The following is a 13,134-nucleotide window of genomic DNA, read 5'->3' as shown; positions in this document are numbered from 1 at the left end:
CTATCTGTCTGTCTGTCTGTCTGTCTGTCTGTCTGTCTGTCTGTCTGTCTGTCTGTCTGTCTGTCTGTCTGTCTGTCTGTCTGTCTGTCTGTCTGTCTGTCTATCTATCTATCTATCTATCTATCTATCTATCTATCTATCTATCTATCTATCTATCTATCTATCTATCTATCTATCTATCTATCTATCTATCTATCTATCTATCTACTGCCTGCCTACCTACCTACCTACCTACCTATCTATCTATCTATCTATCTATCTATCTATCTATCTATCTATCTATCTATCTATCTATCTATCTATCTATCTATCTATCTATCTATCTATCTATCTATCTATCTATCTATCTATCTATCTATCTATCTATCTATCTATCTATCTATCTATCTATCTATCTATCTATCTATCTATATAACAGGGCAAAGCCCCAATTACAATAGACAGTACAGATATTCGTTTAAAAAACATAGAATTTCATATAACATGAAAAAAGAGGTGAAACAGATACAAATGCAAGATACTAGTGTAAATACAAATTAAAATGGAAAATGAGAAAAAAAAAATATATATATATATATGAGTATGCATGAGTACAGGTTTTTAACATTAATTTTAAGGTTATAGGCCTAGTAATTTTATTAACTCTTTTTCCATCAACTCTTATTCCTAATGGTATAAATGTTATAATTAATAACTGTTCCATGCGTTCCATTGCTGGTATTTTCTTGGAGTGAATATGCATGAGTACAGGCTTACTATCGAAGCAGAGATGATGGTAAAAAAATGAACGTAGGATAAACAAATGAACGTAAGAGAAAAAAAAATTGGTTATTAATTTTAGAGCACCATGTTATGTACTATCAGTATAATCAGATTCTCATAGGTCAATCGAGTGTCAATGAGCTGATTGATTGGCTAAATACACGTCCTCAGAATCTACAATACCGAAAGAAAGTAATTTTGAGATGCTGTGATGCTCCTCTTAGAGTTGCCATTTATCCCATATTTGAGATCTTAAAAGCTTGCCCATTATTGATCCATACAGGACGTTCAAAATCCAGTATTTATGGTCCAGTAAAACATTGGTAACTTTTTATAATTTTTGTTTAATATTTCATGTCTTTACTGTATGGATATCATATATTAAAACATCACATTTCAGATACAATGAAATAATGCCAAGTGATAAGTAATGTACGTTTCCACATTATGTCGGGTACGAGAAATAATTTAAGGGAAGAAAGGAACAAAATGTTTCACAGATCTCACTATAACTGAGGTTCAAGTTGCCTTAAATTGTAATCAATTGCTTTTACGTTTAGCATTTTAGATTTCACCTTTCACACTCCCCATCCTCCCTTTAAAATATTTCAAATGGCATCCCTATATCTTGATACTTAAATTTGAAAGAGTATTCAATTGTTTATGTACCTCATTCATTTGTTCTCACAGCTTTTGTTTTTTATCGTCTCCTGGCAACCTGGATAAAAGTGATAATGTATTATTTTTCGTTTAGATATTTAATAGGATAATTATAATGATAATAATAATAATAATAATAATAATAATAATATCATCTGCCCAACAAAAGAATTCTAACTACGACAGTTGAAGGCAGATGGGAAGATGGAATAATAAATTAAATATATAGAACTCATAGTTAAATCGAATTGAATACCCCTAGCGAAAGAGAGAGCAGATTGGTGGGAGCTTCAAAAGAAAGGTCCTGACTCGAAGAGAGCTGTTTTGCCAGTGAAGGTAGTGGTATTGATAATTTCAATCAAATCCACTTGTAAATGATTACTTCATACTTTTATGCAGTAGATCCCCAATACTGTGGTCTAATACCCGCTAACAGATGAGGAAACTCTACAATGCAATTTTTCAAATATGAGCAAATGTATAAGTGAATGGTGGATTTGCAAAATGACTTCAGTCCACATTTTGGGGGTTTTGAGTTGAGAGCATGACTATGTTACTGTGTGCAAGGGGCATCGTTTAGTAGCAGAACGACTTTAATCCACGATTTTTGTATAGCTTTTATTAGCAGCAGAATATTTGGTTAAGGGGTAAAACGACTTTAGTCCTGGACTTAAGTTGTTTTTCCTGTCAAGTGTTGAAGAAACTTACATATTATGTAATTTTAATCATACACTCAGCTGACAAATTGTTTTTTGTCTGTTGTCATTGGTAATTCTTTCCGAACTTATCTCACGTTTACCATTTCTTCCAGTTCATCCTTCAGTAGGCAGTTCTATTCAGCCAGTGACACAACCAAGTCCCTTTGTACGTCTTGATCATTTTCAGCATTATTCTTTCTCCACACTTTCCAACATAGTGGTTTATCCCCGATCAATGAAACCAATATTCAAGATATTCGTAAAATGCTTAAGTACATTCGTGATGAAGAAGACGTGAATACATTTTTCGAAAACATTATAGCATGGAAGACAATATTGAAAAATTAAACTAAGCTGTGGTCTCGTTAAAACACTTCTAAGGCCCAATTGTATAAAACTCCCTGACTAAAGATCAACTTTGATCGAAGATCGAAAAGTAAACCGAGTTCAGACACTTTTTCTATTGTATAAAACTTTTCTGCGATCAAATTACCTTGGTTCAAATGCAATCTAAGTTCACGTGAAAAGGATATGGCAACATCGCATAAACAGGTGAAATACGTGATGCGCGGACCATGTTCTACAGGTTTGTTCAGTGTTGCCAATCTAGCGATTTTAACTCTTTTTCAACAACAATTTCTTTTAACTTTTATATTGCTTAAATAGGGATTTAGTGACCTTTTTAGCACCCCATAGTGACAAAATTTAATCTTTCTTTGTTGATAATGAGAAATCTAGCGACTTTACAACTACTTTTTCGCGACTTTCCGTATTACACTCTGTTGGAGACATTGGTTTTTTTTTTGTGCGATGTAAATAATGGCGGACAATAAGAAGAAGGTTGACTGTTCTCCAAGTTGTTATCATGTTATGGTGTTTGATACTGCTAAACATAATAAAGCTGTATAAAACGACAATTTTCATTTAGTAATACAGTTAATTGAACATTTATGAATGTACCTATCATATCCATTAATTATTAATGGTTGTTATAAACATAATATAATTATAGGTTATGTTATTTGATACTGCTGAACAGATAGAGCCTTATAAAATATAAGAATGTTTGTGTATTAAGGCAAGAAATTGAAAGAAATATATGTAAATGTACCTAACATATCTATTAATATTAATAATAATATATTTTATTTGCACAATCTGTCACTCGTATATTTCAAACAGAAAAGAAATAACTGAACTTGGATCATCTAACTTAATCGGAGAAATTTCTTCAGTCAAAGTTGACTTTAGTTTGAGACAAATTAATCTCAGATTAGACTTTATACAACACAAAATTCCAAGTTCAGCTGAAACAAGGATCAATTTAACCTCTGATCTAAGATTAAATGGTTTATACAATCGGGCCTAAGAGTTGTCTGTGCTCTTGTGATTAACAAATTGTTCAAAATAATGTTGTTCAACAATTGCAGTAAGGTTAATTTATGATTTTGGTATAAATAGATTTAGTTAATAGTACATTATGCAACGAGCCTATAATGGTAGTAATTAAGACGCGAGTATGTTTGTTTATGAAACGATCGCTTGCGCTCGTTTCATAATTTTCATACGAGCGTCTTAATTACCATTATAGTCAAGTTTCATACGACTTTTTATGCTCGACCATATTTCTAACTTGAAATTATTCATAAGTATTCATGTTATTATTATATAAGTGAGGAGCGGAACTGACCTTGTGCAATAGCCTACCTCGTAAATTGTGAGATGTGCGCAGACGCGACAGTATTGATTTTTTCCGAGAAACAGATGTCGACGACCTTGATTTAACCTCTTCAGTCCCGAATTTACAATTAAAAAAAAAAAGGTCACATAATCATTCTGGGGTTCCAAAAATCCCAAATCATGTCTTCACAGAAAATCAAATTTTGGGGCAATTTTGACTCTTGGTGCCCCAAAAATTTTAAATTCTAATTTATAAATCAGGTATAGAAATGTTGCAAAAGTGATACTCTTCATTTCTATCAAATTTCATTATTCAAAAATTCAAAAGTATCCAAGATACTGCAAAAATATTAAAAGATAATTATGTATAGTATACTATACAACAGGACTGAAGAGGATAATGTAGAGAGTTAAAGAAGCATTAATCTTGATATAACCTTGAAATTGAATTATACATTGAAAAACGAAATGACAAATTGAATTTATTTGAATATTATTTACAATTAACGCTAATTATTATAGTAATAGACCTGACTTTATTTCAAATGTAGGTTATTTATTGTGCAATTGGTAAAATCGATACTTGCGCTTTCATATGGTGCTTTCTGATTGGCGGAACACCTGAACTTTAATGAATAGGTGTACTTTAATGAGGTCCGTTAAAGGGCTGCTACCAGGTGTATAATTACTACATTTCGGCATGGTCGAGCATAAACATGTTTATGTGTCAGTAACCTAATAATTATGATGCAGGATTGAAGTTAATTTGCAGAACAACTTAAGTCCTGAAGATAATTAAATTTTTTATGACCTGAAGAAGAATACGAAAGTGTGAATTTTTATAATAAAACTATTTCTCTTACATACTTACTTACTTACTTACTTACAAATGGCGTTTAAGGAACCCGAAGGTTCACTGCCGCCCTCACATAAGCCTGCCATCGGTCCCTATCCTGTGCAAGATTAATCCAGTCTCTATCATCATATCCCACCTCCCTCAAATCCATTTTAATATTATCTTCCCATCTACGTCTCGGCCTCCCCAAAGGTCTTTTTCCCTCCGGTCTCCCAACTAACACTCTATATGCATTTCTGGATTCGCCCATACGTGCTACATGCCCTGCCCATCTCAAACGTCTGGATTTAATGTTCCTAATTATGTCAGGTGAAGAATACAATGCGTGCAGTTCTGCGTTGTGTAACTTTCTCCATTCTCCTGTAACTTCATCCCGCTTAGCCCCAAATATTTTCCTAAGCACCTTATTCTCAAACACCCTTAATCTCTGTTCCTCTCTCAGAGTGAGAGTCCAAGTTTCACAACCATACAGAACAACCGGTAATATAACTGTTTTATAAATTCTAACTTTCAGATTTTTTGTCAGCAGACTAGATGATAAAAGCTTGTCAACCGAATAATAACAGGCATTTCCCATATTTATTCTGCGTTTAATTTCTCCCGAGTGTCATTTATATTTGTTACTGTTGCTCCAAGATATTTGAATTTTTCCACCCTTTCGAAGGATAAATCTCCAATTTTTATATTTCCATATTTCTCTTACATATCTCTTAAATATAAAAAATGATATTGTAACAATATATGATTCAGCGAGGCTAAAAACAGTTTTCTTTAATTTTCTCAAAACTACTTCTAGGGATTTAAGTCGTTTTGCAAAGTCACCATTCAAGTGCTTTGAGCTGGATACTCTTACCACATTCACCCTAGCATAAAGGTACTTCCAGTTGCATGTACGGTTTATGCAGTGTGGGGAAGAGGGCCCCAAAATTCATCGGACGGCCTGGTTGGTGCTAACAATGTTAACACGTGTGGGGGGAACGTGTTATCCTTGGACACTACAAATATAGGACGGATCCCAGGTCGGCTCGGAGACCGGATGTGGGTCGTGGGTGGATAGTCCCGACTTCGACCCCCACTCCACTCCAGGGCCGTTGTCCTTGCTACGTCGTCTTCCTCCGCTTTCGAAGCCAGGTTGCGGAAATGTACAAGAAACAATTGACGGAGTTTTCCTCCAGTTGTGCAGTTCGTCGCCATCGCCGATTGAGGATATTTTACCTATTCTGGCACTTCCTCTGAGGAGGAGGACGCGACCTTCCGTAATCTAAAGGCACGTCCGCCGTCCAGCTCTGTTGCCTATCATTTACTACAGGGTGATTCAGACCACCCAGTCATTTATTTCGGAAACTAGTGCATGAAAATTTCCGAGACAAAAATATTTATTACTAAACCACATGTGAACTTTCACTTGAGCTTGATTTCATCAATCAGCTCTGTCAGGAAGTAGGGTCAGTGGCGTATCACTTTAAAATTTCAAATGGGAGTCGGGGTCAAATAGGGTACTATTTGATAGAGCTCTTCAAAACAAACGACTTTCATAGGAAACGTTTTTATTAATTCCTACTCTTTCAATGAGAAAACGTACGAAAAAGCAAAGGGTGATTCGGATCACCGGGAAGTCATTTATTTCGGAAACTAGTGCATGAAAATTTTCGAAGCAAAAATATTTATAACTAAACTACATGTGAACTTTCACTAGAACTTGATTTCATCAATCAGCTCTAAAAGGAAGTAGGGTCAGTGACGTATCATTTGTAAATTTCAAATGAGATTCGGGGTCAAATAGGGTACCATTTGATAGAGCTCTTCAAAACAAACAACTTTCATAGGAAACGTTTTTATTAATTCCTATTCTTTCAATGATAAAACGTACGAAAAGGCAATGCGTGATTCGGATCACCGGGAAGTTATTATTTCGGAAACTAGTGCATGAAAATTTTCGAAGCAAAAATATTTATAACTAAACTGCATGTGAACTTTCACTAGAACTTGATTTTATCAATCAGCTCTAAAAGGAAGTAGGGTCAGTGCGTATCATTTGTAAATTTCAAATGAGAGTCGGGTCAAATAGGGTACCATTTGATAGAGCTCTTCAAAACAAACAACTTTCACAGGAAACGTTTTTATTAATTCCTACTCTTTCAATGAGAAAACGTACGAAAAAGCAAAGGGTGATTCGGATCACCGGGAAGTTATTTATTTCGGAAACTAGTGCATGAAAATTTTCGAAGCAAAAATATTTATAACTAAACTACATGTGAACTTTCACTAGAACTTGATTTTATCAATCAGCTCTAAAAGGAAGTAGGGTCAGTGGCGTATCATTCGTAAATTTCAAATGAGAGTCGGGTCAAATAGGGTACCATTTGATAGAGCTTTTCAAAACAAACAACTTTCATAGGAAACGTTTTTATTAATTCCTAACCTTTCAATGAGAAAACATACGAAAAAGCAAAGGGTGATTCGGGTCACCGGTAACTCATTAATTTCGGAAACTAGTGCATGAAAATTTTCGAGAAGAAAATATTTATAACTAAACTACATGTGAACTTTCAGTAGAACTTGATTTCATCAATCAGCTCTGTCAGGAAGTAGGGTCAGTGGCGTATCACTTTAAAATTTCAAATGGGAGTCGGAGTCAAATAGGGTACCATTTGATAGAGCTATTCAAAACAAACAACTTTCATAGGAAACGTTTTTATTAATTCCTAACCTTTCAATGAGAAAACGTACGAAAAGGCAATGGGTGATTCGGATCATCGGTAAGTCATTAATTTCCGAAACTAGTGCATGAAAATTTTCGAGGCAAAAATATTTATAACTAAACTACATGTGAACTTTCACTAGAACTTGATTTCATCAATCAGCTCTAACAGGAAGTAGGGTCAGTGGCGTATCATTAGTAAATTTCAAATGAGAGTCGGGTCAAATAGGGTACCATTTGATAGAGCTCTTCAAAACAAACAACTTTCATAGGAAACGTTTTTATTAATTCCTACTCTGCCAGTCACTTGACCACGCCGAAGTGTTAGGAGTCACTGACAGTGTTAGAAGAAGAGTACAGGTGTGTGCTGCTCAGGACGGCAGATAGTTTGAAAATTTATAAAAAATTAATGGAATTGTCAAGCCTTTCAGTAACATGTCAACATTAATTGTCTTGTTTACATTTTCGTCTTGTAACATTTCTCAATATTGATGACATTATCTTTTTGTACGTTTTCTCATTGAAAGAGTAGGAATTGATAAAAAAAACGTTTCCAATGAAAGTTGTTTGTTTTGAAGAGCTCTATGAAATGGTACCTTATTTGACCCGGACTCCCATTTGAAATTTTAAAGTGGTACGCCACTGATCCTACTTCCTGTTAGAGCTGAGTAATGAAATCAAGCTCAAGTGAAAGTTCACATGTGGTTTAGTAATAAATATTTTTGTTTCGAAAATTTTAATGCACTAGTTTCCGAAATAAATGCCTTACTGGTGGTCTGAATCACCCTGTATATTCCTCCTCATATTGCTGTACTGTTTGATACGAAGTCTGCGCTCTTCTACGTCACGTCCTGCAGCGATGTATGCTCACTGATAGGGCGAGAAACGGCTGGCCATAAATTTTGTCTGGGCCACTCTCAGTAAGGGGCAAGACAGGGACCCTAGCTTTACTTAGGTCTACCTTCCGAAGGAAGCCATGGCAACGAAACGAGATGGCTCACACAGTAACATTTCGATGGCCCAGAACCACACCATGTATACTGAGTAGAATGGCTTCATGGACATGTATTTTATTATCTTATTACTGAAGTTCGTGTTGTCAGAGTTTGTACCCAATAAAGTATTGGACTTTACGAAATTAATCATACGGTACATATCGCTATAATTCTGACTACAGACTCCTAGATGTTCTGTAAAATGTGTCTCGGGTTTGGTAACATTACATAAGCATTCGTCTTAGATAAATTAAAGTTAGAAGAGTGAATACTTATTGAAATTGTAAATATACATATTTTTCGTGACACCATTTTCCATATTTAACAGAATGCTGTACGTATATGCTTTTATTTATTTATTTATTTACTTACTTATTTATTTATTTATGTATTTATTTATTTACTTATTTATTTATTTATGTACTTATTTATTTACTTATTTATTTATTTATTCATTTATTTACTTATTTATTTATTTATTTATTTATTTACTTATTGACGTATTTACTTATTTACGTATTTATTTATTTACTTATTTATTTACCCATTTATTTACTTATTTACGTATTTATTTATTTACTTATTTATTTACCCATTTATTTACTTATTTACGTATTTATTTATTTACTTATTTATTTACTCATCTATATCTATTTGTCTATCTATTTATCTGTTTATTTATCTATTTATTTGTCTATCTGTTTATTTGTTTATTTATTTATTTAGTTATTTATTTATTTATTTAGTTTTTAATTTATTTATTTATTTATTTACTTATCTATCTATCTATCTATCTATCTATCTATCTATCTATCTATCTATCTATCTATCTATCTATCTATCTATCTATCTATCTATCTATCTATCTATCTATCTATCTATCTATCTATCTACTGCCTGCCTACCTACCTACCTATCTACCTACCTATCTATCTATCTATCTATCTATCTATCTATCTATCTATCTATCTATCTATCTATCTATCTATCTATCTATCTATCTATCTATCTATCTATCTATCTATCTATCTATCTATCTATCTATCTATCTATCTATCTATCTATCTATCTATCTATCTATCTATCTATCTATCTATCTATCTATCTATCTATCTATCTATCTATCTATCTATCTATCTATCTATCTATCTATCTATCTATCTATCTATCTATCTATCTATCTATCTATCTATCTATCTATCCACCCACCCACCCATCTATCCATCTATCTATCTATCTATCTATCTATAGCTCTGTCTGTGTGTCTGTCTGTCTGTCTGTCTGTCTGTCTGTCTGTGAGTTAAAACCATAGAACTTGTCAAAGAAAGAAAGAAAAAAACAATAATTAAAATATATAAAATTACAATTAAATTAGTTCCAATGTAAACTCTCACGTATTTCATCTAAATTGTAGGGACAGAGGTTTGTTAAAATGCTTTTGATATATCTTTTAAAACACCTTAAATGATTCATATTTTTAATTTCATCAGGCAAACAATTATATATTTTTAAGCCATAGACCATATACGTTTCGTTGAAACTTGTCAAACGATATGCTGTGATATTAAAATTGTCCTTAAAACGAGTGTTGTAATATTGAAATAAACATGGTTCTCATTAGAATGCATTAATTCCATAAGGTTAAAATATATAAAGCATAAACTGTTAAAATATTAAAACTCTAAAAATATTCCCTACATGATGTACGAATACCAACACCTGCCATGCATCTCACAACATGCTTCTGAGCAGTAAAAACATCACTCATCTTCGAACTGACCCCCAGAAGCATATGCCATATGATAATCTAGATTCTACTTCGGAATAATGGAAGGACTGAATGGTTCTATGACAAAGACAAGATCTTAAATTTCTAATTTGGTAACAGACAACATTCATTTTCTGAATTAGGTGTGAACAATGTAATTTCCAATTCAAATGTTCATCAAATATTAGGCCAAGGAATTTAGTTTGAATGTGACTGACATACTTGGTCCTCGTTAATACCAGTGTTCAAAATTTGGTCAATGTAGAGTATCCACCGCCCACTGAACGAATAGTGGTTAGGTTAGTTTAGGCTTTTATTATCCCGTCAAGATGAAGATGAAAGCGATTGAGTGTATTTTTTTTGTTTTCTATGTTGGCAGTTCAAGTGCGTCGGTGTCTATTCCAAAATCGGCGGAAGTCTCTCAACGCTCGTTTCACCCGAATATTTCACACTTTCATCACTGCCATTGTTGCGCTATAAACCAATTTTCGCAAATCTAATGTAAAAGACTGCCTACACAAGCAACAAGTTATACTAAATGTTTAGGATTAGTGTAAAACTGGCCTATGTCTCCTATAGTGGGCGGGACATAAGTAAGATTCACCCAAAATATTTTGTGCGAGATCGTGCGTATTTGCTCGCTTTCCGCACAAAACCAATACGCGGTAAGTGTGAAATACCACATTCACTATTCCCAACGTAACACACATAACAATTCCCCTCTTCTTACCGCTTAAGCGCGGCATTCATTTTACTGCTTTAGGCTCTTAACATATTATTTTTAGAGACGTTTAACATAGTAATAATTATAAATTGGAAACTTACCACTGCAATTTCACCTAAATTGCACTGTTAATTATTGTTTTTAAATATTTGCAAAAATTAAGTAAACTCTACAACTCCACTAAAGTTACTGCATTCGTGATGCAAGTAACATTAAGGAAGCCGTGAAAAAATCAATAAGATTCCAGACTCATCATAAACTGGGGGAGGGGGGGAAGACAGACGTAAATCACGGCCTGCTGGAGTATAGTAAACACAGAAAACATTTTAAAGCAATAATGTTGAAGACAGATATTTTTGTTTTGCAAATTTACCGTCATTGAACAGAAACCAAGATGGAGATTTCATTGCAACTAATTAAAAATTCCTCTTTCAGGTATGTAATAAACGATCTTCGCACAAAATAATGTACGATACACGAGCGGTATGTTTTCTTTCAATTCTCGGAAATTAAAAAAGCTCAACTACGTTTCGTTTTTTTCAAACTTTTCCTCGAACATGAAAACTTCAACATACCGCTCTTGTAACGCATATTACTATTGTGCGAGATCGTGCGTATTTGCTTGGTTTCCGCACGAAACCAATCCGCGGAAAGTCTAAAATTCCACATTCAGTACTCCCAACTTAACACACATAACAATTTCCCTCTTCTTACCGCTTAAGTGACATATTGATTTTACTGCTCTAGGCTTTTAACATATTATTTTTAGAGACGTTCAATATAGTAATAATTATAAATTGGAAACTTACCACTACAATTTCACCTAAATTGCACTGTTAATTATTGTTTATAACCAGGGAACGGATTTATATGGACTAAAAATATATGAAATATGTAAATATATATGTAGTTATTTTTACCAAAATATGGAATTAAATATGGATTTTTACCAAAATATGGAATTAAATATGGACTTAAAATTATAAAAAAATGACTATGTACGTTAAATATTGGTACATTTTAATCAAACTAAACAAAAAATATAATGGACGTACCTTATCTTCCAATGTAGTTTCAACAAAACACAATTTTTATTGTCTGTTACCATAACAATAGGTTACAAACATTTCTTTCAAGTGCTGAAAAGTGAATCTTCTTCTATTGTCTCTGAGGATAGATTTATACTGACTAAAAGAGCGTTCGACGTCACAAGAAGTAACTGGTACATAATTCAATTTCACAATGTCTGCTGGGGATAAGTCCAAGTTAATCTTCACTGTTGATTCACCACTCATCACAGCAACAACCTTTTGTAGTTCTTCATATCCAGGGTTTTTTGAAAGTACAGTGTCCACCTTAGCTCTTACTGCATCTGCAACTTTACCTCTACCACGATTCAGTTGTTCCACAGTACTATTTATAATTTCAAAACTTTCAGATAGTGAAAGGTGCCTATTTTGGAGACTTTTGAGCGTTTTTATGATGCATGAAAATGTATGCTGAATGTGAGCTAAGTCATTCTTCACACTTATGTCACAGGTAACTGTTTTCGCAGTATCAATTGAGACTGCATCTTCAGAGTCCAATGCAAGGAGAACATTGTTAATAGAGTCTATATGTTCGGCATAATATTCAACTTCTTCTAGCCATGTACCCCATCTAGTTAAAATTGGCTTTGGTGGCAATGGAATTTCAGGGTACATTTCTTTCAACACGTTAACTCTACTGGGAGCTTTGAGAAATACTTTTTTCACTGATGAAATCAACAAATCTACTTTAGGGAAATTGTCTCTGACCACTTCTGCCACACGATGAAATGCATGCGCCACACAAGTAAAATGAGTCAATTTAGGATATACAACAGATAATGCTTGTCCAGCTTTGACCATATAAGGGGCAGCATCGCTAATAAAGAATAACACATTATCGTACATAATACCCTTTGGCCACAGGATACCCATAGCTTCGTTGAACAGTTTAACTATAGTTTTGTTATTGCACTTTTCTAGAACATCACAATGTAAAAGAATTCGTTCAGAATATTGTTCACTTAACAAACCGATAACTACATTACCAACAAGTCTACCTTCTTTGTCGGGAGTCTCATCAATGGAAACCCAAATTGAACTATCTTTAATTTCATCTCTTATCTTCTGTATTGTCTCATCGTAGATGGATGGAGCATACGTCTTCCTAAGTGTTGACTCATCCGGGATTGTATGTTGAGTATATTTTTCAAGGAATTCCCTGAAGACCTTATTCTTTAGTTTGTAGAGAGGAATATCAGCAG

The sequence above is a fragment of the Periplaneta americana genome, chromosome 15 (assembly GCF_040183065.1).
Source record: "Periplaneta americana isolate PAMFEO1 chromosome 15, P.americana_PAMFEO1_priV1, whole genome shotgun sequence".
Lineage (NCBI taxonomy): Eukaryota > Metazoa > Arthropoda > Insecta > Blattodea > Blattidae > Periplaneta > Periplaneta americana.
The sequence above is the reverse complement of the archived record's forward strand: the minus strand, read 5'-3'. Positions refer to the sequence as shown.